The sequence below is a fragment of the Dasypus novemcinctus genome, chromosome X (assembly GCF_030445035.2).
Source record: "Dasypus novemcinctus isolate mDasNov1 chromosome X, mDasNov1.1.hap2, whole genome shotgun sequence".
In the NCBI taxonomy this organism is placed as follows: Eukaryota; Metazoa; Chordata; class Mammalia; order Cingulata; family Dasypodidae; genus Dasypus; species Dasypus novemcinctus.
In genome coordinates this window covers 148,512,912-148,539,319 of record NC_080704.1, presented here as the reverse complement: position 1 = coordinate 148,539,319, position 26,408 = coordinate 148,512,912, and the positions used below count along the sequence as shown (strand labels likewise).

Here is a 26,408-nt window from a genome sequence, read left to right as displayed (position 1 = left end):
TCCTCTTTGTGTTCATACTTACCACCAGCTCGTCATAAATTCCACCCCTGCAGACATCGGCTCACATCCTTCCTCCACCCCCCGATTTCCTGTAAGCCTAGCGTTCAGCCTCTTGCTCTCTGAGGCAGCTTGCTTATTTCATATCATTGAGGTCATGTAGTATTTGTCCTTCAATGCCTGGGTTGCTTCACTCAACATAAGGTTCTCAAGATTCATCCATGTTATCACGTGTGTTTGTAGTGTATTTGTTCTTACAGCCGAGTAGTATTCCATTGTGTGTATATACCACATTTTATTGATCCACTCATCTGTTGATGGGCAGTTGGGTTGATTCCAACTTTTGGCGATAGTGAACAATGCTGCTATGAACATTGGTGTGCATATATCAGTTTGTGTCCTTGTTTTCAGTTCTGCTGGGTATATACCCAGCAGTGGTATTGCTGGGTCATATGGCAAATCTATGGCTAGTTTTTTGAGAAACCGCCATACTGTCCTCCAGAATGGTTGGATCCTTCTGCATTCCCACCAGCAGTGGATGAGTATTCCCCTTTCTTCACATCCTCTCCAGCATTTGTATTCTTCTGTTTTTTTTTCATAGCTGCCAATCTTATGGGTATAAGATGGTATCTCATTGTAGTTTTGATTTGCATTTCCCTGATAGCTAGAGATTTGGAGCATTTTTTCATATGCTTTTTAGCCATTCTAAATACATTTAAAAGGAAGAAAGATTCCAATCAGAGACCTAACCTCAAGACTGGAAGAACTAGACGAAAAGAGCAAACTAAATTCAAAGTGAGGAGAAGTAGGTAAAGAATAAGGAATAGAGATAAATGAAATAGTGAATAAACAAAACAATGGAGAGAATCAACACAAAAAAAGTTTGTTCTTTGAAATAAAATTGATCTTTTCAAAGAACAAGCCTTTAGCTAGACTGACAATGAAAAAAGGAGGATATAAATAACTGAAAATCATCATTGAAAAAGGGAACATTACTATTTACCCCACTGAAATAAAAAGACTATAAGAGGATATGACAATAAATTTGATAATGTAGATGAAATGGACAAATTCTTAAAAACACACAAATTACCTTCTGTGATTCAAGCAATAACAGAATATTTCAACAAACCAATTACTAGTAAAGAGATTGAATCAATGATCAAATACCTCCTAACAAACAAAATGCCAGGACCAGATGACTTCAAAGGAAAATTTTACCAAACATTCTAAGACTTCCTCCAATTTTACTCAAGCTTTTCAAAAAGTTAAAATGGCAGGAACACTCCCCAATTCATTCTATGAAGCCAACATATCCCTTATACCAAAGACAGAAAAGATACCACAGGAAAAAAAAAATTACAGACCAATATCCCTTATGGATAGATGCAAAAATCCTCAACAAAATACTAGCCTGATGGTATGAAGCTGTGTGTAACCCAGGCAAACATATTCCTAAGTTAATTTATACTTGTTTCTGTGAACCCACTGTAAGTAGGACGTTTTGATGAGGCACATCATTTAAGTTGTGTTCCACCTCAATCAGGATAGGTCTTAGTCGTATTACTGAAGTCCTTTATAAATGAAACAAGGAGAGAGAGAGAGAGAGACAGAGAGAGAGAGAGAGACAGAGAGACAGAGAGAGAAAGAGGGAGGGAGGGAGGGAGGGAGGGAAGAAGGGGGGGAGAGAGAGAGGGAGGGAGGGAGGGAGGGAAGGGGGGGAGAGAGAGAGAGAGAGAGAGAGAGAGAGAGAGAGAGAGAGAGAGAGCCATAGAAGCAAGAAGCTGAAAGCAATGAAACCCAGAAGAGAGGTGAGAGAACAGCAGATACTATCATGTGCCTTGCCTTGTGACAGAGGAGCCAAGGATCTCTGACAGCTGGTCTTTAGTAAGGATGCATTACCTTAATGATGCCTTGATTTGGACATTTTTCTGGCCTCCAAACCATGAGTTAATAAATAATCATTGTATAACCTGACCCATTTCATTGTATTTGCTTTGAACATCCTAGGAAACTAAAACAGATTTTGGTACCAGGGAAGTGGGGTGCTGCTGTTACAAATATTAAAAATGTGGAATTGGGTAATGGGTACAGGCTGAAAGAATTGGGAGGAGATTGACAGAAAAGGCCTAGATTGCATGGAAGAGGCTGTTGTTAGAAATACATATGCTAAATACATAGAAATATGTATGCTAAATACCTATGAGGTCTTGGGAAAATAATGAATGTGCTATTGGAAACTGGAAGAAAGGTGATCCTTGTTTTGAAGTGGCAGAGAACTTGGCAAAATTGAGTTCTGATGTTGAATGCAAGGCAGAACTTGAGAGTGATGAACTTAGATATTTAGCTGAGATTTCCAAGCTAAATATGGAAAGTGCAACCTGGTTTCCTCTTGTAGCTTATATTAAAATGCAAGAATAAGGGGATAAGCTAAGAATTGAACTCTTGGGCACAAAGAAACCAGAAACTGAAGGTTTGGAAAATTCTGGGCTTCTGGAAAGTGAATCACCAATGAATAGTGCTCCATGTTAGGAGGATTTACCTGCACATGGATCCAATCAGCTATTTCAGTGCAGGTCAGGATTGGAAATTCAGGAAGGATTTGTGGAAAGTTCTTTAGTCTGATGGTTTGTACCCCTGGGTACTATATGTTAAATTGACAAGTGTTTTTGCAAGTCCTGTATTAATGAAACCCCTGCTAGCGTGGACTACAAAGGACAGAGAAGGGACAAATTGACGGAAAAATCACTTCAACAGCAGAACCATGGAGGCTGAGGTCTGGAACAAAGATACCTTCTCAAACCAAAAACATGAGCCCACCCATGTATATGGAAAGCATGAGTTCTCCCTTGTACTTGGAGAGGGACGGTCTTCTGCCCCATTGTTCAGGAAGAGTGCTTATACCCCAGTGTTATGAGAGGGTGGAGCCTGTTCCCCCAGGTTTGGAAAGAGCCTGGCTGCCATTCAGGTACTTGGAGTGGGTGGAACTTTAGCCCCAGTATTCAGAGAAAGCATGTCCATTTGGCAAGTGCTTGGAAGAGGTGTAGGTAGCTGTTCCTCCATCAGGCTTGGAGGAAAAGACATCATTCCACAGATGATTCTCAGACCTTGAAATCTAATTGAGTTTACCCTGCTGGGTTTCAGAATTGTTTGGAAGTGGTGATCCTATTTTCCTTCTAATTTCTCCCTCCTGGAATGGACATGTTTATCCTATGCAAATCTCTCCATTGTTTAGTGGAAGCAGATAACTTGTTCTTCTAGTGTTCATAGGACCACAAAGAGAAGGGAATGATGCCCCAGGACAGACCACATCCATAACCAATTTTGATGAGACATTGTAGTAAGTATTGTTTCTGAAATGAGACCAAGACCCTAACCCTTCCTATATAATAAACTCTGGCCATTTACTAACACCAAGCTTGGGCCCTGAATAAGCCTCTAAACCTGAGGCAGATTTTGTCCTCACTATGAAGTGAGCCCTAAATTTTATCACAGATTGAACTAATGATTTGACGCTCATATGATTCTAAAATCTTGACTACAAACTGAGCTATAGAGCAAGCACCTAACCCTGACCATAGACTGAGAATATGATCAAGTACCCTAATATGGACAAAAACTGAACCCACAGCAATGGCCACGGATATAACCCCAAACTCTGAGCATAAACTGAGAACCTTACCTTGTACTAGACTGAATACCTACCTTGGCCACAGACTGAGCTTCTTATACTGGCTATAGAATAAGCTAACCCAGGCCACTGTTTAGATTCCCCAACCTTCAGATAGACTGACCTATTAACCCTAGTCACACAACTATACCAAATATTCAAGCCACTAACTCTGATCACAAACTTAATCTCTTAATGCTTGCCACAGTCTGACTTCCAACAATGGACAAAACCTCGAGCACTTGATCCTCACCTCACTCTAAAGAATACCACCTTGATCCCAGACCTGGGTATAAGATGAGCACTTTAAACCCTACTGTGAACAAAAACTAGGCGCTTACGTGATTGATAAATTGGTAAACAGGGAATGATGCTAGTATTATGCAGTTTGCATTTGTTCACTTGAAGTTTAATATTCTGCACCACTAAATAACAGCAGGAGAATATAAAGTATATTAACATGGCTGATGGTAGTGAGACGTGAAAAAATACTATACTGTGCACAATGCCCATTCACCCTTGTTCTTCCTCCGGGCTCAGTTTGGCCAAGTGCTTTGTCTTAAAAGGGTTTTTCGCACACACCCCTGATCTCTATATATTTGGTTCATGACTCCAAACTCATCTATCTTATCCTCCCTTAAACCCCTTTCCATCAAGCTATCTATACATTAAAAAGAAGAAAAAGTCCTACAGTTGGTGTAATATTTATTAGGAATTTAGTGATTTTTAAAAAAATTTGCTAGTATTTGTATTAGGATTGTTATTGATTGAGCTTTAGGGCTCTGATTACAAATTTGCAAGGCTTCAAAGGGCCTCATCCAAAATTTTTCATAACACAAGGGTTTTTGTTAGGAAAGCATATGCTGTATTATAAGAGAAATACCCTCAGCTGTGATTCAAGACTAAGTCTCTATCACTGTTCACAGACAGAGCAGCAGATCCTTTAAGCCTGGTCACAGACCAGGCTGCTAACATTGAATACAGGTCCTGGTTCAACACTGGGTACAAAACCAAACAGCTAATCAAAGTCACAGCCTGAGCTCCTAACTCTGGACTTGGATACTTCACCCTAATTCTAGAATGAGCCCTTAACCCTAGTGATAGGTGGAGACCTTAATTCTATCCATAAACTGAACCTCTTTCTGGCCACACTCCAAGAACTTAACCCTGATTAAACTGAGTCCCTAAGTCTAGTCACAATACTATCTATGTCTGGCCCAAGACTAAATACCCATAACCTGGTCCCAAACTAAGTCTCTAAACCTGATCTCCTATTGAACCCTAAACTATGGTCACTGAATAATCCCCTAATTCATGAGGTGGAGATCCAACCCAACATCTGACAGTCTCTAAACCTGTGTCCCCCAGTTGAGTCTCTAACCTTGGCCACAGACTATGACCCAACTCTTTGATATACTTAACATACTACAGACCACAAAATGAGTGCTCAGCATAGATTAATTGAGCACTAACCCTCACCACACCGCAGACTAAGGCTCTAACTCAGTCACAGCCTGAGATCTGATCTTGGAAACCAACCCAGCTACAATTTCCACAGACTTAGCACTAACCAAGAAATGACCCCAATGTTGGCAAAAGAATGACTACTAAACTTGGCCTAATACAGAGACAAAAACACGTACAAGAAATTGAACTCTAAACTTGGCCAAAGGCTGTACCTTAACCCTAGCCAAGAAGTGAAACCAAATCACATATCCTGAGGATATTTTCTGACCACAGCATATGCCCTAATCTTGATCACAGATAGAACCTTGAACATAGCCCTGGCCCGAGACATAACCCTGGCCTGAGACATACCCTGTTCAAAGCCCAAGATCTAAACCAGGCCAGACACTGGGTTCATAAATATGGCCACAGAATAAACTACTGAATATAGGACAGACTGAGACCCATCACTGGTTATAGAACAAGTCTCAAGCCTTCGCCACAGACTGAATTCCTAAATCTCTTCACAGGTTGAGCCCATAATTCTAACTTTCCAGTCAGAGCTTTTGACCGGAAAATTAAACTGATTCCCAAAAGTGAGTAATGACTGATCTTAAATCTTTGACATAGGCTGATCCCTATCTGTGGCTAAATCTACTCCCAGACTGATTTCCAACTCCAACCACAGCTTTAACCTTAACCCTGGCCACAGACTGATTCACAATACTGAAAATTGCACTAGGTAAAGACTGAACCCAAACACTGAATATGAATTAAACTCAAACTAGGCAAAGACAAACTATCTTTCATATTCTTAGCTTTAAACCTACGCACAGATTTAACTCTAACCCTGAACAGAGAGTAAACTTATCATAGCCAGGATCTGAGCCCTATTCCTAGCCATATTCTGAGCACTGACCTAGGATGAAGATTTTAACCCTGCCTACAGCCTGAGACCTAAAGGTCAAGCTCTATGCCTGGCTAAATTCCTAACACTACAGGGCTGAATCAAAACCCTACTCATCTTACTAGACCTAACAACAAACTAAGACCAAACATTAACCTTTGTCACAGACTGTCTTAAGTCCATAAGCAAAGTTCATTATATTAGTGGCCACAGACTGATTTCTAGCTTGAGGCTGAGTAATCAGATTAGCAATAAACCTAGCCCTAAATGAACCCATGACACCGCGCACAGTATGGTCACTAACAGCACAGACTGAACTCTAACGATTTCAGAATGCCAGATTCTAAATCCTAAACTGACAAGAGGCATGAATTCTGAAGCTCTCAACCTGGAGAAATATTGAAACCAAATTTTGGTAACAGCCTGCACTCTAAACGATAATTACAACCTATGTCTTTAAAGCTGAACTCAAGCTAGATTTGATGTGTTGTCCCTTCTCACCCCAACTCTATTCGTAGAGTGACATATAACATCAACTAATGACCAAATCTAGATCTTAACCAAAAGTAAATCTTAACAAAAAAATGTTTACACTCTTAGTCCTAAGATCTGCTTCATAGTAAGCCTTAACATGGTAACTGCCAAACTCTAGTAAAAGCACCAACACCAGGAATCAGTGAACAAAACCCATGCACAAAGTCAAGGTGGTACATAGATTCAACTGCTCCCAGAATCAACTCTGATTCTAGTTGAGTCTAAATGCTAACACAAGCTACAAGCTACTGTCTGACCCATGCTCTGAACACAGAATGAGGTCAAATGGTCATCATGTGACTTAGTTCCACAGACTATTCCTTTTTTAGTCTACTAAGCTGCTGAAAGGAGACACCATAAAATGTGTTGACTTTAACTATTGGAATTTATCACCTTAAAAATTTACAGTTTTGAAGCCATGAAAATGTACAAATCAGGTTGATGCTTTCTTCCCAAAGGCTGACTTCTGGGCAATTCTGGACTCCTCTGTCACATGGCAAGGCACATGGCAGTGCCTACTGGTCTCTCCCTTCTCTTCTGGATTTTATTGCTTTCAGCTTCTTGCTTCTGTGGTTCTCTCTCTCTCTCTCTCTCTCTCTCTCTCTCTCTCTCTCTCTCTCTCTCTCTCACTCTCTCTCACTCTCTCTCTCACTCTCTCTCTCTTTCTCTCTCTGTATTCATCCCATTTATAAAGGACTCCATTTAGAAGATTAAAGCCCCAACTTTGGCGATGCCTTAAAGGAAGTAACCTACTCAAAGGTCCTACTTACAGTAGGTTTACACCCACAGGAACAGATTAGCTTTAAGAACATCATTTTCTAGGGTACATGCAGTCTCAAACCAACACAGTTCCTTATACGGGCTATGGACAAAGACAGAACTGTGACACTGGCAAAGACAAAAACCATATCTTAAACTTACCCTGGCAAAATATGCATCCCAGATACTGTTCATATTCTTAGCCAAAACCCTGGTGTGTCAACATGGGTAGGTTATGTATACAGCTGTTTGTCAAGCAAGCTCTGGCCTGATTGTTACTGTAAGAGATTTTTGTGGATTGAAATCATTAGCCAGTTGATTATATCTACAGCTGATTACATCTAAAATCAACAAAGGAGATTGCCTTCAGCAATGAAAGTCACCTCATCCAATCAGTTCAAGGCCATATAGAAAAAACTGATGATTTCAGCAGGCAGAAAGAAGAATTTCTATCTCTATTCTACCCAGCCACCTTCTCCTAGGAAATCCATCAAACCTTCATTGTGGTTCCCAACTTGCAGCCCACCCTACAGAATTTTGACTTGCCAATCCTCACAGTTGTATGAGACAAATCCTATAATAAATCTCATAATATTTACATACATATATAGCCCGCTCATTCTGTTTCTCTGAAGAAACCTGACTAACACACTTGACCACAAACTATACCCTAATATTGTCCACAGATGAAATGCTAAACCTGTTCTGAGACAAAGTTCTAGAATATATCACAGCTAATGTCCTGACATGGCCGCAGATTATATATTAAATTTAGACATTAACTGTGCCTTAACAGTGGCCACAGACAGAGGCATATTCCTGAACCCAGAATAAACTCTAAATATGAACATTAATTTAAACTTAACCTTATAAAATACAGACCATAAACTATGTTGATATTACTCCTTAGCCTTTTCGAGGGCCACAAAATAAACATGACCATTAACCAAAGGCAGAGACATAATGCTGGCCCTTACTGATTCTCAAAGCTAGAAATAAAACTGACTCCAACACCAACTATAACAGATTGATACTGTTTATGAATTCCAAAAGTAGATATTGGATTATGTTTGTGAACTGTTCTGTTCCTCTGGGCATATTAGATTGTATTGGATTCAAAGGTTTCACTTTTACTTGATTAAATTATGATTAAGGCTTTGATTGGGCCACATCAGTAGGACATGGAATCCCTGCCTTCTTGGTGGGTGGGAGCTCACAGAGAAAACTACATGGCAGATGAATTAGTTGGAATTTTAGATGCCGGAACACCGGAAAGTAAACACACAGGAGAAGAACACAGAGGAATAGAGACATGGCTCCATAGACATAGCAGAGGCCCCGAGAAGAGAGAGCCTGGTGGTGTACAGCTGACCTTGTGGAGAGTACAGAGCATCTGAGCCCAGAGAGAAACAAGGCCTGGGTGAGAGAACAGACTTAACCCAGGCTACAGCTGATATTGGCCACCATGGAGCCCTAAAAGGAAGAGGAAGGCTGAACCCTTGCAGATGTCAGCAGCCATCTTGCTCTAACACATGGCAACAGACTTTGGTGAGGAAGGTAACTTATGCTTTATGGTATGGTAACTGTATGCTTCTACCCCAACTATATACCCTTTATAAAAGCCAAAAGATTTATGGTATTTTGCATCAGCACCCCTATGGCTGACTAATATGCCAACCAAAAACTAAATTTAAACCTTGAGCTGAGCCTTAACCCTGGTGGAGTTCTGTCTAAGGCAGGTCTACAGACTGAGCCTTAACACTGACCTTAGAATTAGACCTCTTCCTACAAAGTCCTAATACTGGTCAATATTTGAACCCAAATATTCAACACTAACTTCACAAAGATGTGTAATCCAGCCACACTGGACTAATAACAGCTTCAAAGTGAGCTTTAACACTTGTCATAGATGTACCCTGATCATTGCTGCAGACCCAACCATGGCTATGAGTCTGAGGTCTACCATTGAAACTAGGCTGAACCCCAAACTTGGTTCAATGATCCTCTAACCATGGATCCACGCTGACCTGTAAAGATAACTATAGACTGACCTAAGCCTTAATCTGAGCAAAGACTGAAGGCAAAGTCTTTCCACATTATAAGTCTGAATGCTGGCTACAACATGAGCTCTACTCAGGCTCTGGATAGAACCCTAAGCACAGCCTACTAATTGATCTATAAATCCAGCTGAACAATGATTTACCCTGGGCCACTATTCCACAAATTCTTCTTATTATATTCAAGTATGTTTGCTTGGATATATCTTCATGAATCCTTTTTATGAACAATGGATCAAGAGTATCACCTTTGTATGTGAAAGAATATATATATTCCAATAGAGCATACAGAAGTAATTGTTTATCTTGTTTATTAATAATCATTCCCTACAAGAATACAAGCCACAAAAGGGCAGGGGTGTTGTCTGCGTTTTTTTTTTTTTTTTCATCTCTCTATTCCCAGCATCTAAAATCATACCTGGTATATTGTAGTTGCTTAAATAATATTACTTGAATGAATGACTGGATTAATAGTTCACTGTTACTCTTCTGTCCTCTTATTTGACCTCTCTGAGCTATATTCCAGTTGTTCCACTTTCGTTTTATCTTGGTGCATCCTCTTTGGCTTCCTTTGAAGGCACAACTTCCTCTACCTGCTACTGGAATACCATTATTCTCTAGGGCTCCCCACTTCATCTTTGTCTTTTTTTATTAGAGAAGTTGTAGGTTTATAGAAAATCATGCATAGATACGGAGTTCCCATATAACATCTTACTATTAACACCTTGCATTAGTGTGCTACATTTGTTACAATTCATGAATGAATATTTTTATAATTTTACTATTAGCTATAGTCCATCATTTACAAAGTGTTACCTGTTTGTGTTGTACATCCTGTTTTTAAAATTTTTCTTTTAGTAATATATATACAACATAAAATTTCCCTCTAACCACGTTAAACTATATAATCAAGTGCTGTAATTATGTTCATAATACTGTATTATGACTACCGTCATCCATTACCAAAACTTTTCCATCAATCCAAATCAAAACTCTGTACAACTTAAGCATTGATTCCAAGTCTTTTGAAAAATTATTATTCTAAATATTCTCTAAGTGTAACGTAATCCACTTTCACTTCTTCAATATCTAGCTATATCTTGATCTCTCCCCAATATTTAATTTCAACCCAGACATCTCTCCCACACTTCAGACTCACATTTTCTAATAGCCTGCCAAGCATGCCCAACCAAATGTTCCACAGACACATTAAATTTTACATGCCCAAAACTAAATTCATCCTCTCCCTCACAAAACTTGCTACTATTTCTGGGTTCCTTGTCTCAGCAAATAGTAGTACCACACACTCACTCTTTCAAACCAGAAACCTGGGAATCATAAAGCGCTCTTCCCTTTCCCTCCCTTTCCACATCCAGTTCATCACCAAGTCCATCTGTTCATGTGATTTCCTTGCGCAAGTAAGTATTCATTGGCCAATGAATGGATGGACAATGTCTTCTATATACACACCATGGAATATTCTTCAGCTGTGAAAAGGAAAGAAGTTCTGATATATGCTGCAATTTGGATGAGCCTTGATGACATGATGTTGAGTGAAATAGGCCAGACACGAAGGGACAGATATTGTATAGTCTCATTGTCATGAAACGATCAGAATGAGCAAATTCAGAGAATCAGAATCTGGAATATAGGTTACCAGGGACTGAGGTGGGAGTAAGTAATGGGGAGTTAATGTTTATATTGTACAGAGTTCTGTTTGGGGTGAAGAACGTTAATGGATGGATGGTGGTGATGGTAGCAAAACATTGTGAATGTAATTAATAGCACTGAATTAAATATTTGAATGTGGTTAAAGGGTAAATTTTAGGTTTATATATGTTACCAGAGTAAAAATTTAAAAAAACAATAGGACTGCACAACACAAACAGGTAACCCTAATGTAAACCATGGACTATAATTAATTAGTACAATTATAAAAATGTTCTTTCATGAATTGTAACAAATATAGCACACTAATGCAAGGTGTTAATAGTAGGGTGCTATATGGGAACTTTGTATTTTATGCATAATTTTTCTGTAAACCTACAACTTTTCTAATGAAAAAAATCCTTTGATAGTTCAGAAGTAACTTCAGGTTAAATGTGGAACTTATATGACTCCCTAAACCTGCCTGATCTAGTTCCTGAGTATGGAAGTGTATTTCGTTCCCTGCAGTGTCTCACACCCTTAGGCCTTTACAAACTTTCTGTATGGAATATCATACGTCTACCTGTCCCAAGTGGGACAAGTACCTTACTACTTCAAGTCTCATCCTCAAGCAAGCCTCCTCCAGAAGTGGAATGAGTTCTCCCCCTCTGTGTTCCCATAGAACCCTATCCAGACCTGTTTAGAGCACTTTTCACATTGTGGACTCATCTGTCTCCCTTCCCACACTGTAAGCTACTAAAGGGGGGAAGTGTTTTTCAGGTTGAAAGCAATAGGGCTTCTCCCAGTGCCTTGAACAAAGCAGTTTGCTGAATAAATGATTACGTCTATTCAGTCCTCTTCCTCCTTCACTTACCTTTTTAATATCTTGGGCAATTACCTTAGCAAATGTAATTTCTCTCTTTCCCTTCATTCCATTTGTAAGTCAAAATATTTTCCTTATTGGTAAAGTTGTACAAATCCAACTGTAACAATCCATTCAGATATAAGGATTCAACTGTAACAAAGAAGAGAAAATCAAAAGTTAACAGTGAAATTAGCACTAAAACCACCATTCCCGCAACTTTTAAATCACTTGTAAGTGCTTAGAAATCCCCATCTCTTTCTTTATCCACCTCTTTTAACATATTTTTACTCCAAAGACAAATATTTTCTTTAATAGTATACAAAGTTATTTATTTCTGTATTTCACATTGTATTGTCTGTCTGTTCATTACTGCTGCATTACACCAACATATGTGGCCACTGTTGTTCATGGCATTGGGGCTTCATTATGGATTAAATAGGCTTCTCTTCAGCTGGCCAGAATTTCCTTTCTATGCCTGTTTATGACCCTGTCTCTAAGTAAAAAATATGGTTCCGAATTAGAAACAAAATTGTATATTTTTTTCAGAGCCTTTTAAATGATACTGATTGTGGCAGTTTAATATTGTTTAAGAATTCCAAAAATAGATATTGGATTATGTTTGTAAAGTGGTCTGTTTCTCTGGGCATATTAGCTTATACTGTATTTAGAGTTTTCACTTTCGCTTGATTAAATAATGATTAAGGCTTTGATTGGGTCACATCAGTAGGACGTTGAGTCCCTGCCCCCTTGGTGGGCAGAGAGTCACAGAGAAACTGCACAGCAGAGAAGAGAAGTGAGAGTTTTGAGCCTGGAGCCAGAGAAGTAAATATGGAGAGAAGCAGATAGTGAGGAAGGAGAGAAGTCTCCATTAGACTTAGCAGAGGCCCTGGGAAGAGAGACGAGCCATTAGACTGATAGTCTACAGCTGGCATTTTGGAGCGAACAAAGCAGCTGAGCCCTGAGAGAAAGAGAGCCCCAGGAAGAGAGGAATCCAAGAAGCCTTAGCCTTTGCAGACATCTGCAGCCATCTTGCTCCAATACATGGCAACATGCTTTGATGAAGGAAGTAACTTATGTTTTATGGCCTGGTAACAGTAAGCTACCATAAACACCCTTTACAAAAGCCAACAGATTTCTGGTATTTTGCATCAGCACCCCTTTGGGTGATTAATACACTGATGCTGATGGCTCACACAGACCATTCCTGAACAGTTTCAAATACACACATATTCCTTCCCGTTAAAGTTCTAAACATATCAGAGCATAAATAACATTCAAAAACATTCATTTGAAACTCAATGAGAATTTCAAACCATGATATCGTTCTTCCTCCAAAATGTTAATAGCTTAACCAACAGTAAACTAAATGTAAAGCTTTTATCTGCTCCCACAAGCACAACCCCACACCCCAAGCAGAGAGAGTTTGAGAAAGTTGTCTCAAAACTACAATACCCAGAATACCCTCCTGTGCCTTAACTCAGGGGCCGATCGTAAGGGGAAACTAGGTAAATTGCGGGTATATAGAAAGAAGTATCATGACTCCATCTCCCACTGATCCTCTGTCTTACCTTGAATCTCTCCACTAATCTCAATATTGGATTCCTTCGCCCCCAGGAAGAAGAGTCTCCAACGATTTTAAACTACATTTCCCGTGAGGTCAAAGGATTGAGGCTGCCGCTTCCCTGGTGATCAGTAACCAATAGGAGAGGTCGCAGCGGCAAACGTGCGTGTGAGAGTCCAGCCTTTTGCCGAGCTTTGGGCCTAAGTCGCCTAGGGCTGGGCGGAGAGTTCGGAAGACAGTTGCACAGTGTTGAGCGCCGCCAGGGCACTGCGCGCCCAGGATTTGTCGCGCCTGCCCGATATTCCGCGGCTCTATAAGGAATAGCGCTTCAGTAGCCGGGGAGCTAGAGGTCAGAGAGCCAGAAAGCCCTAGTGGCTGTGGTTGGGGGACTGGGGAACTGTGGGACTGAGGGGGCCTAGGAAGGTGCTTCCGGGACCGCAGTCCTCAGCGCCTTAACTCCGCCCATCTCTGTCTCTGCCAGGGAGGGTGTCGGGAGTGGGACTGTGTGTTTTGACCGGTGGGCTTCTGAGCTCTTCGCGCCAGTTCCCTTGTGCCACGGAGGTGGGTTTTCTTACCTGCCCACGCTTTTTCTTACAGTACACCGCACCTCTCCCCCGCCCCCACTCCCTCTGCTTGCACCTCCTCACAATCCTGAAGTTACGGTTCTCATCCAGGGTCTTCCCTAAACAATGTCTGGAATCCCCTTTTTGGAGGAGTTGGGTGATCTCTTTTGCCTCTTCCCTCGGTTTCCATTTCAAGTAGGGTACACCCCCTCCCCCCCTCCATCGCGCACACTCCTTTTTTCCTGTAGGGGCATAGGAATTACTTGCCACTCCCAGGGCGTAACTTTTGTCAAATTTTCTCTTTCTGCCTCCTTGGTGGAATAATCCCTGTCTATTGTCCCCTCTAATCACCTACCCCTTCCCCGACTCTGTCTCTGGAGTAGAAAAGACTTCCTCTAAATTTCCAGGTCCCCAAAAGGAATGAAAAACAGAAGAGGAAAGAAATCTTGGTTTTGAGAAATAGGTGTTTAAGGTTCATTGCCTTGTCGAAGTACAAAGTCGAAGTACAAGGCAGGTTAGACCTATTTTAAACACCAAGCGCTTTAGGAATTTCTAACAGACTGATAGCACTAATGTTAACAACCACTTAGGAGGCACACCAACTGCAGAATAAAGTAGACTGTGTGAAACCAACTACTAATTATTATTATAAATGCGCTTTGGGAGGGGAGTTAGTGGAAGAACATAACTGATTGCCAGGGAGGAGGGAGGGGGGAGGGGAGCGAGTGGAATTATGGAAGTTGAAGCCCAAACCAGGAAGTGCTGAAGGCTTGAAACCTTCATCTCTCTTCTGGACCAATCCTGGTAGGGTATGTGAGGGAAGCGAATTTTAATTTGGGATCCAAAGGGTATTTGAAATTGGAAAAGAGGAGAGGCAGAAAAAAGGCTTCCTGGTACTGAGGTAGGCATTTGAGGAAGGCAGATGGAAGGAGCACCTGTGTGACAATTAGGTTTGCCTGACTGAAGTAAAAGGTGTCAGCTGGGATAGGTTGGAAAATTAATAGAGTTGAAAAGATCGGGGTCGTAACAACAGGACATTTGAAGCATCTACTTAGTTTGAATATTACTCTGTGTCAAATAGAATTGAAGGCAAAAACATTAAGATTGGGTGATTTTTTTTTTCATCCTAGGGGAACCTGATTTGAGATCCAATTCTTGGAGAGCACAGAGAAGTGTGGTGGTATGTTCCAGGTGTGCGTTTAATTTAAGTCCTGCAGACATTTTGTTTATGGCTATTTGCAGCTACAATCCATAGTTGTTCATTTTGAAGCTTAGTGACGTAAATTTGTTTTTTAAGAAATGCATCTGTTGTCCTTGTGCATCATATCTGAATTGTAGTCATTTCACTGGGTAACAATAATGACTATTTATTGAGCCCATATAATGTTCCAGGCACTATCATAAGCACTTTGTTACACTAAGAGTCTTATGATGTGGGTATTACTGTTATTCCCAGTTTTTCAAAAGAGGAAACTTAAAAGGAAACACACAAGTTTAAAACCTACCTAAAGTCACATAGACTATAAAGACCTGAGTTGCGGTTCTAGTCTACAGATTTCTGGCTCCAAATCCCATACTCTCTCCACTATTGTTTGCTGGTCCTGATGTTCACTTTTGTTCTTGACTTTTCAGTTGTAGTAAGCAGAGAAGAGTATTGTGAGTGTAGTTGGTTATCCTGGCAGAAACCCAAATGACTCATTTTAATTTCTGTGTCAGTGTGTGTCTGCTATAAAGTAGCTGCCAAAAACCAAATTAGCTTAACTGCTTTTGGAATCATAGCTAATTGTGTCTTCCAAATTATAGTCAGAATGGCTATTTTTGAGTTAGTTGATTCTCTTTATAAAACATGTCTTAACTCTAAGCTATTGCAACCTGGGCAATGTTTCGGTCTTTATTTTATTTTAGCTTTTTCTTATTAAAGTTATTTGCCTACTTTTTGGGTCACTAGAGCTCCTCCATTCCCACTGCCCACATGACGTATTGGGGATGCAACACAGTACAAGGTATGCGCTCTCCCTGCATCTAGTTCTGGAGATAGATGCCCATAATTCTGAGATAATGTGTAGTATAATAGACAGATAGCGAGTACTATGGGGAGATGGGGAATGTGTGACTAACTGTGCGGGAGAGTCAGGGAGAAGGCTTTGGTGAGGAGGTGATGTGGCAGATGGGTTTTGAATGCTAACAAGTTTGCTGGTCAAAGAGGAATGGAGGAGAGGCATTACAGATAGACGAACAGTATGTGAAAGAAGTGAGTATATAAGAACAGGCCATGTTCATTCAGTATTGAGGAATTTAGACGTGTCTGGGGTGCAGATTGTTTGGGAAAAGGAAGGTAGACTGGTAGAAGAAGAGGCTGGAAAGATAGGTTGGGGCTGATTTGTGAAGAAAGCCATGCTAGGAGGGTCATTGTTTCTCAAAATGTAGGTCGTCTTCTGGTATCAGATTGTATCCCCGCAAATATTTGCTTAGAATATATGGTTTAGTTAAAAATAAGAAGTGAACACGGAGGCAGGGGCTCAGTCTCTTGGGCCACATCCACTCTCAAACCAACATTTATTTGACATACACACAGGACATAGCTCCCTGTTGGTGGATTTCTGTTCCTGTATTTTCAAGGTAAACAGCTGCAAGAACCCTCAAAAAAAAAAAAAGAAATATTAAGTAACTAACAATTCATGTGGCCTGTGTATATGGTAAAAGTCACCAAGGTAGTACTCAAATGACTGAAATTTGGGCAGTGCTGCTATAAGCAATAGGAAATCATGAAAACCATTTTAGAAGAGGAGTGGCATGATCAGCTTTTCACATGAGGAGGATGCACTGGAGGGGGACATGACCAGTTTGGAGGTTGCTGCTGTATTTCACAGTGAGATGATAAGAACCTGAGGTAAGAAAAAAGCAATGTATGAGAGGAGGGAACAGATTAAGGAGATATTTAAGAGCTAGTATTAGTAGGACTTGGTAGTTGTAAATATTATTGTATCAGTGTCATCAGAATTGTTTTAAAAGTCTATATACCACTTTATAAGATGAGCATAATATTAACCGTGCTATATGCCTATATGCATTAAGGTAGTGGATGCTGTTGTGCCTTTCAAGAGTAGTTTTGGATTACTCCAAAGCATTCTCATTGCCTTATCGAGTGTCGTTGAGAGCAATAGCACAAATATGCGAGGCACTAGTGAGGAATATGAATATGATCTGTGACCTTTAGCCATCTGAGGAACTCCAACTCCTTTAAGGCTCAGCTAAAAATATTAACAGCTCCGTGAAGCCTTTCTGGCAAACCCTTCCCCCACACAGAATACATGTACACACACATGAAGCAGTATCAGGCCTCTGTATTTGTGGATATGTCTATTTCCTCCACTAGATTGTGAGCTCCTAGAGAACAGGAACCAGGTCCCATTCATACCCATTGCATCCAGAAGGCATAGTAGACACCTAATAAATGGTTATTGGATGAAAAGAATGGATTAAAGGTAACTGCCTGACCTCAATATTGATCTCTGGATCTTGGTAGCACAGAGTGCTAATTAACCATGAAAAAATTAGTTGTTTTCTACATTTGCTACTTTTTCTGAATAAAACAGTGAATAATAGTGATCTGGATGGATAAATTCACTAGAGGGGTTTTTTTTTTCATTTTTCCCCACTCTTCCCCATTTTAAAAAATTTTTTACTTTTCTCTTTCTAATCATTTATCCATCCAGCCACCTGTTCCTTAGACCTGCCTATTGCTTTGCTCCTCTTGACAGGATTCACATTGCTCCTGCCCTAATACTCCTATCAAGGAAACATCTCTCCACCTACCAAGTACAATTGGCTCTATCCCTGAAATCACTCTCAAATCAGTCTCCTCTCTTAGGCACTACATACTGCTTGTGAGAGTGTAATTCTATGTGGCCCGTCTACTGAACATTATGTCAATATGTATAAAAGGTTTTAAATTGAACATAGCTTTCAACTTACGACTTCAACTTTTAGGGCTCTATGCTAAAGAAACAACCATGAAAGTTTAAAAATTTTTAACTCCTAAAATTGTTTATATTAAAAAAGTTAACATCTTAAATATCCAATATTAGAAGTTTGAATTAAGTCAATTTTGGTACAGTTATAGAATAGATTACTAAGTAGTCACATAAGCTAATGTTGCCAAATACTACTTAATGATGTGGAAAGTTGTTTATGATTACTACAAGAAAATTCAGGTATAAAACTGTAGGTACAGAATGGCAGGTCTTAATTTAAACTCCTCCCAATCCCCCCACAAACCATATCTGTGTGCACACACATAGGAAAAATCCTGTAATGTTAGACACACAAAAATGTCAAGGTTTTCTATATGGTAGGATTACATATAACTTCAATTTTTTGTAACCCTATGCTTAACTTTTTTTTTCTAATCCTGTACAATGGTGCATTTGGTAATAAAACAAGAAGGTGTTTAAAAATATTTCCCTGCCCATATCTAACCTCACTGCCATTGACTTAGTTTTGGGGGACAACTCCCTCCCTCCACCAATGCGTACAGATCAATCACTTCTAGCCTGGATTACTGCTGCCTCCATTCCAATCCATTCCCCACCACTGCTGACTTATAATTTTTCTAAATCACGAATTTGAAACTATCCAGCCTCTATATGTATTTGTCCCATTATCCTCAGGATAAAATCCAAACTTCTTAGAGTGGCGTATAAAACCTTTGAGAATCAGCTCCCAGCTTTCTTTCCACCATCACTTTTTCCTCCTACAGTTTACTTTTCTTGGGGTCTTAGGCCAGTGCCTGGCACATAATATGTGTTTAGTTAATGTTAGTCAAATGTTGATGTGGATTGTATGGCTTACTTATTGTGTGACAGGCAACTGGTATCATTTCATTTAATCCTCAGAGCAAAGCCTATTTAGATACATAGAATAGCTATCTCTATTTTACAGGTGAGGAAAACTACTTAAATAAAAGTTGGAAGAAAAATATAATAAAGAATATTTTTTAAAGAAAAAATCAAAACCCCCTCCTGTAACATAGTTTTTTTTAATTTTCCTGCAATCTCTGCCAGTCTTTGTCAGTTTGCATACAGATTTTGTACATTGCCATGGGCAAGTATGTGACCACAGTATAAAAAGAATAGCTCCACACTGACATTATCTCACTATGTCATAGTTCACATTGTGTTAATATACAGAAATCTTTCTTTTGTGTAAATAACACTTCATGCAAGAGAGATGGAATAGCTCCAATTGCTCTGCTTTTCTTTCTGTTTTGAAATTCTATGTCTCTTGGGATGGGGATGTCAGCAGAGTGCTATGGAGAACTGTGATAGAATTGAATGTACAAGAAACAATGTGTCTCTTGGGAACCAATGTCATTGGTTAATTTATTTATTTTTAAATGTCATGTAGATGTATTTTTTAGCTGTTCTGTCCCCAGGGAAGACCTTGGTTGAATTCAACTGTTAATCCTATTTATAGAATACAGCCCATGTGTGCATTTTATTCTTGTGTCATTAAGCGATCTTAGACATATATAGTGGATTGTCATAACGATATACAATCAGGTTAATGTGAGATACCTAATTTTCTCTACAAAAAAATGTTTCAGTGTTCATATTGCATTCAAGATCTTTGAGCATGGTCTTCCATTCATTTTCCTTGGAAATAATACCCTTTGTGCAAAAATGGATGATTTTTAAAGGACAGAAGTCCTAAGAATGAATCATCTGAATAAAATGATATTGCTTTAAGGAACTCCCACTTTTAGGTACTCAGGAAAGCAAATCTATAGTTCTTCTGCTCCACGATAAAATAAGTTAAACATAGAAATTACAGATAGGGTTTCAGTTCAGTCAGTGAATTATTGTGGGCTCACTATGCACAAGTCCCTCTATTAAGAACTGCACTAGCTATTCATAAACACCCATTTTAATCCCTTCCAGAGAGAGAGATCTAATGTGCACACAAGAATGAGGGTGCAAAAATGCAAGAGCAAAGGAAAGAAAGATTTTAACAAGCAGCCCAATAATAGAAATGAAAATTTACCCAGCTGAAATTTGAGATATGTGCCAGTAGGGATTTATTCTTTTTCCATCTCTTTCCTCTGGGGGATATATAGGCAAAAATGAGTTACTCTGTTTACAAACAGTTTGAGAGAGGGACTTTCTCAGGGGCCAGTCCTGCACCAGCCTGCTGGTGATGTTGTGAGAGTTATGATTGTGTCAGTTTTTCCAGGGTTTCTGTCTCTGCTGCAGAATTTTGGCAGACACCTTAGACAAATTTTATGTTTCTTAAATCTTCCTCAAGCTAGGTTTGGCTCTTAGATTTATATATACCAAAAAAAGTGAAGTGTTTACTAGTTTGACATTTTTGCAGATCAAAATAGACTCAGTTTTTTAAAAAAAGGCGTCATACACCTCAGCTTAGTCTACAGACAGGGCTAATTGCTTTTGCTATTTGTTTAAAATTGGTCAAACATTTACTTTGCAGAAATGGCTACTGATCATATGTCTAAAGATTTATATTCTAGTCCTCAGTGTTGCTACTTTTACTAAAGTCTTAATTTTCCTTTTTTTTTGTTACTACTAATACATTGTATAAAACAGGCGTTCTTAACAAGGTGTCTGTGAGCTTGAATTGAAATTCAAAAAAAAAAACACACAACATTCTTGTGGGGATGTGTTGGTGCAGATGTGATACATTTATTAAATAAATCCACACTATAGTGTGGACTTACTAAGGGGTCCATGGTTTTCACCTGACTGGCAAAGGGGTCCATGGAACAAAAAAGGTTTAGAACCCCTGCTCTAAAGCAGTGTATAATGGGAAGCATGGTGAAATATATTGACAAGATAGGATTAAAAAAAAGTTTTTATTAGCTCAGGCTTCCCTCTTTTTGGCTCTTTTGGTTGATGGTTGTTACCCTTTAAAATGTTGTTTCTTGGTGTAAAAAGAATTGGAGCACTTTCTGTGTCCATTTCTTCAGTGCAAATGAATCTGTAGACAGAGCAAAGATGAAAGTTTGTACAACTCCGCTATAATTCAGAGGAGTTGAAATACTACATGGAGAATGTTAAATAAACAACATTGCTTCAGTGATGAACTGTGAAAGATAATGATGGGGAAATCCCCAGTAAGTATCCTTCTCATCCACTCCAGCTGCTGTTCTTTTTAGCCAGCAACGACTGCCAGTGAAAGCTTCCTGGAGTAGAGACCTAATAAGGCCCCACAATATATTCGCCTACCATTTCTTCTTCAGTGAGGTCCTCAAACAAGTTTCGCTAGGATTACTTTGGTCACATAATATTCTAATTTTCACCTTTCAAGAGATGCTGAGTTTGAATTCAAGGGGCACTTGATGCTCATGCTCACTCAGTCAGTAGACATTGGAGCACAAACGCAGGACCAAGCCCTGTGTTGGAAATACCATGGCGAATTAGATGGAGTCCCTGCCTGCCCTTAAGGAACTCATAGTCTAGAAGGGAGGAGGCAGACACTCAAATGAATAAGTATATTACAGAGTGAAGAGTGCTCCAAAACAGGTGTATACAAAGTGCCCTGGGAACATGGTGGAGGAAATCATTCCTGGGGGCAGGCGGCAGTAGTTACAGACCAGAGTCTCTTAACTGTGCTAAATCACAAAGAATGGGCTTTGCCTAGAATCTAGGTGGGCAAGGAGGTGGTGGAAGATTCCAGGCAGAGGGACTACCAACACATGCAAGGGCAGCCACATCTGTAAAAACAGATAGTTCAGGAAAAGACAATATGTTGTGCATGTGCATGTGAATCACTGGGAGTGTAAGACAGAGGGATAAGTTGATGTCCTCAGGCCACTTTGTTAAGGAAGTCTGTTTGCTAAGGAGCATGGACCATATATAGCCTCTGTGCAGGGCTGGGCCAGCAGAGGGCTTTAAGTGGGGGAGTAACGTGATTGGCTTAGAGAATGGACTGTATGGGGAAAACACTGGAGATGAGGAAGTCTACCATTTAATTTGGCAGTCTTTGAGAGGTTTTATCCTAATTATACAATTACCATTATTCAGCAATTCCATCTCTGTTTTGAGTTCTTTCAATACATAAAGATCACATAGAACAGTGGTGTCCTTCTATACCCAGATATACCTTGCTACCCTCCTTCACATGTTGCTTAGCTGAATATTCATTCTTCCCAATCCAAATCAGTGATCCCAGCAATAATGGGGGTTTGATTGTCATGAAGTAAATCAGTGTTTCAAAGCACAGTAGCTTAGTTTCAAAAAAGTGTTATTGTGAGGCTTATTTATTGCTTACTGAATCAGCAGGACTGAGTTAAGTGCTGGTCAGCAACCCTTGAGGTCTGGGGGAGGGAAATCCCTTTCCCTCATTCAGGCTGAATAAATGTCAGGAAGTGACTATTTGGAAAATGGCATCCAGAGTGCTGGAAATCCTGAAAGACCATTTCCAGGTATGGGAAGTAGATATCAGGGCCAGAAGCATATGAATATAAAATAAATAGGTGTTGAAGGAACCTGTGCTCAAACTATTATCTAGCCAAGCAGTTTTAGAGCATATTATTTCCCTGGCTTAGTTACGTAAATAACTCCCATTATCTGTAGGGTGGAGTCCAAACTCTAGCCTGCATTCAGTATTCTCTGTAATCTGGCCCTAGATTGCTTACCTTTCCAGTCTTCATACATCTCTCTAACAGAACTTCTTTGCTTCAGCCAGTTACCCTTTCAGACACAGCTTTGGCATTCCCTCACCTACACTTTGAGTTCCTTGGGGGCAGAGACCATGTTTTGTTTTCACTCTCTTTGAGTGCCCCACAGGGCCTAGCATAATGCCTTGCATTATAGTAAGAGCCCAAGATAGCTATCCTTTTCCTCCCCATCCTTTCCAATTTACTTACTATTATGGACCTATATCCTTTCTCAGGTAAAAATGGCAACAGACACTAGGCAAAAGGGGGCAATGCCCAATCGTTTAAACTTTATTTTGAAATAATTTTAAATATTGTATAGGAACTCATATCCGTTTCACTCAGATACACCTGTTTTTAACATTTTTCCCTATTTGTTTTATGCTTCTTTCTATAAATATTATTATTTTGTTCTGAAACATTTGAGAGTAGGTTAAATAAGCCATACCCTTTACCCTTTTTCTTTATTCCAACCTTTTATTAAGAAAATTTTCTAATATACAGAAAAGTTGAAAGAACTGAACGCCCATATACTTACCATCTGTGTTCTATAATTAACATTCTATTATATTTGCTTTTTCACGTATCTATTCATATATTGTTTTATGCATTCAAATTAAGTCTCAGACATAGTACAATTCTTTCTGTGTCACTCAGTGTGCATATTATTAAATGGATGAACAAACTATTTTGTGCTCTGTAATCAACAAAATCATCTAATTATACCTGCATCTAATATGTGGCCCAAACTGGTCTACCTTTATGTCTTGGATCTCTTTGGACAGGGGACATGAGTTTCTGTGATTAACCTTTGTATTACCCCTTCATTTCACCTACTGCAGTGCCAGGCACACATTCCATAAACACTGTTTGATGCTTATGAGCAGAGACAGAGCTATAGCCAGGGAAGAATCAGAAGAAAACTAGAATAAACTGGAGGAGGGAGTGAAGGGAAGTGTGTAAGAAGAGAGCCACAGGTGAATGGAAGAGAGAGAAGCCAGGGCTTGATAGATGAATTGGAGGAAGCAGGTTGCCTTAACCTTTTACATGGTACTTCCAGCACTACTTCTGTCTGCTGGAACAGCCCTCTCTTTAGAACAACAGGTTCCAGAAAACTAGGGACCTTTGTTGCTTAGCTGAGCACATGATATGTCTCTTGCTTCTGCTTAGGCACCAGCAATTAGTATATTCATGAGGCCATATGTTGTTTCATGAATATGCTAACCTGCCTCAAGATGCAGATTAGTTTTGGAGGATGTGGATGGGCCACTGAAAACCTCTTTCAAACTATATATATGCTACAGGCCAAAGAGCACTTGAGTTCACTGAATCCTGATTTCCTTTTTCTTAATAACCTTCCCTTTCTTCTTCTTTTGATTATGAATACAAGAAAAGCTGTAACCTGCATTAATTAATTATTTTGTGCCAAGTGTTGTGCTCACTGCTAATAACATGATTGAAGATTTCCAACAACCCAGTGAGGTAGGTGTTAGTTCTTTCCACATTTGCAAGATAAGAAAATTGGGACTCAGAGCAGTGTAGTATCTTGTCCATAACTAGGATTCAAGAAACTCGGGTCTGTGGCTCAAGAGCCCAGTGCTTTTAACCAATATACCACACTGTCATATGAAATAAAAGTTTAACCAAGTATAAATACAAGGAAGTTTACTTTCACTGTATTGACTCAGTAGGTGATTTATTCACTAAGCAAGTCCAGTTAAAGCATTGAATTAAGAATGAAGTATGCTTTTAATCATTAGAATGTTGGTATAGTGGTGGGTTCAGGTTGTTTGAGTTCAAATCCCAGTTCCAGTCCTTCCTAGTTGAGCGACTTTGTGCAAGTCCTTTAACATCAGTAAGCCTCAGTTTCCTCACCTATAAAATGAGGATAATAATACCTATCTTATAATTGTGTTGTGAGTAGTAATTTAAAAATTATATAAAATATGCCACCTCTGTCATGCAAGTTCTCAGCATATTTTAGATTACATTCATTCCTTCATTCTTCCTTTTTTGGGACCAGACCACCCAGTTGTAGCTTTCACTTAAGGAAAACAAACTGCTCTTGAAACAATCTTTTTTTGAAGAGGGACACTCTGTAAAAGAATGTCAGGTTGATTATTCTTGAGTCTGAGCAAGGACGGTTGGCAACTCTCACATAAAACACATTTCAAAGTAAGCTAGAAACATGAAACCTTAGGAAAATGAAGATGATCTGTCTCTTTGTTTCCTTGACATTGTGACCAAATTGTGACATAGTCTATGTCATAGTTAGACCAAATTTCACAATTGTCATAGGCTATTAGGATCTGGGACATTAGCAATCACAGCCCAGTCATTTCAAGACAAGCAAGCTGAGGCCAAGAAAGTAGAAGTTTGGCCAAGGTCAAACTGAAAAATTCAGGAGAACCCAGCTTTCCTGACTGCGCATTCAGTGTTCATTCTATGTTTCCTTTGTGAGCTCTCAGGCTGGTGGAACCAAGCCTTAGTGTGCGCTCTTTGCAGCAGCTTGAACTGATTGTACTCTCAGGATTTGGTACAAGTTTGATAGAAAACATGAAGCTTTGTTCTAGTTCAAATCCATTCAATAGTTGTTGCTTTCAAACTGTTAACATTTTAATTTTGTTTGGGGTTTAGCAAATTAGAGTTGTTTCTCTCGATTTAGGTTCATTGTTTGGTTCAAGCTCTTGGTTCTTTGAAAACTTCTATTGGGATTTTTGTTTTTGTAAAAAAATACTCAAAATGCAACATGGTGAATCATGGAAATTCATTTGAAAAGATCTTTCGGGCTTGGTGATGATAACTGAGAAGGAACTCGGGTGGTTTAGGGGCCATTAGTGGTTACATTCTGGACCTTGAAATCACGATAATGGAAACATTGCAATAGGTTTTGGTTTGTGTATTTGTTTATATGAGAATGCTCTGATGCTTTTGTTTCTGTTCTTGCTAATCTAAATTGAAACTGCTACCTCACACCTCGTTGCCTTTTGGGATACTTTGTTAGTCACATTCTTGATTTGATCCTCATTTTTTGACTGTGGTTAAAGAAGCAAACAAAGTTTTTCTTCTCTGGCCTTTTCATTTTTAGTTTGAATGGCCCTTCTGAGGAACTTGGGGATATGAATTTCAGGCTGAACTTTGTGCAGGAGGCCTGATTCTGAAAAACAGCTTTTGTTCCAATGTGATTTGTAAAGTCCCAAATGAGTCTCCATTGCTGAAATTACAATTGGGCTGACACCTTCGTTATTGGCCAAACATGTCCCAAACACGAGGCTGTGATGGAGAGTGCAATGATGAGCCTCTGGAGAACTGTACCCCACTGGCCTGACTTTCCACATCCCAAAAGGAAAGCAAGTTCTGATGCTAGAGCTGCAAATACCTTTTCAGGGTCTTTACTGTTTGCTTAAGTAACAGGAAGGCTAAGATTGCAGTTGTAGTGGTAAAAGGGCCATTCTCAATACCTCCAAAGTCAAGCACTTTCTAGGAGCTGAGATTTTGGATGATTCTAGCAAGCAAGTCTCTGATTAGTAAGACAGCTCAGGGACAGATGCAGGACATTATATATCCTACCATAACCCACTGAATAGACTGGGAGAGAGTGGAAACTACAACATAAACTATAATCCATGCTGTGTAGCAGTGCTCCAAAATGTATTCATCAAATGCAGTGAATATACCATACTAATGAAAGAAGTTATTGATGTGGGAGAAGTGAAGGGGTGGGGTGT

General features: G+C 39.5%; 1 protein-coding gene and 1 long non-coding RNA gene across 10 annotated transcripts in view; one reads left to right on the top strand and one right to left on the bottom strand.

Annotated features, from left to right (window-relative positions):
- LOC131277211 (uncharacterized) overlaps positions 1–13,533 on the bottom strand; it is a 149,355-nt gene extending 135,822 nt beyond the window's left edge. Inside the window, exons 1-2 of the long non-coding RNA XR_009184376.2 lie at positions 13,451–13,533; positions 11,892–12,032 (exon numbers count right to left, since the gene is read on the bottom strand). This is a non-coding gene — a long non-coding RNA (uncharacterized lncRNA). The remainder of the gene's footprint in view (positions 1–11,891; positions 12,033–13,450) is intronic.
- Positions 13,534–13,593: 60 nt separating this feature from the next.
- Positions 13,594–26,408, top strand: part of ENOX2 (ecto-NOX disulfide-thiol exchanger 2) — a 389,024-nt gene continuing 376,209 nt past the window's right edge. For 4 of the 9 annotated variants that reach the window (XM_071213208.1, XM_071213205.1, XM_071213207.1 and 1 more), the window contains exons 1-2: positions 13,646–13,792; positions 15,137–15,197. The gene's annotated coding sequence lies outside the window, so the exon portion shown is untranslated. Of the gene's footprint in view, positions 14,005–15,136; positions 15,198–26,408 lie in introns of all 9 variants that reach the window. The other 5 variants (XM_071213206.1, XM_058291492.2, XM_071213204.1 and 2 more) reach the window with 3 other exon arrangements.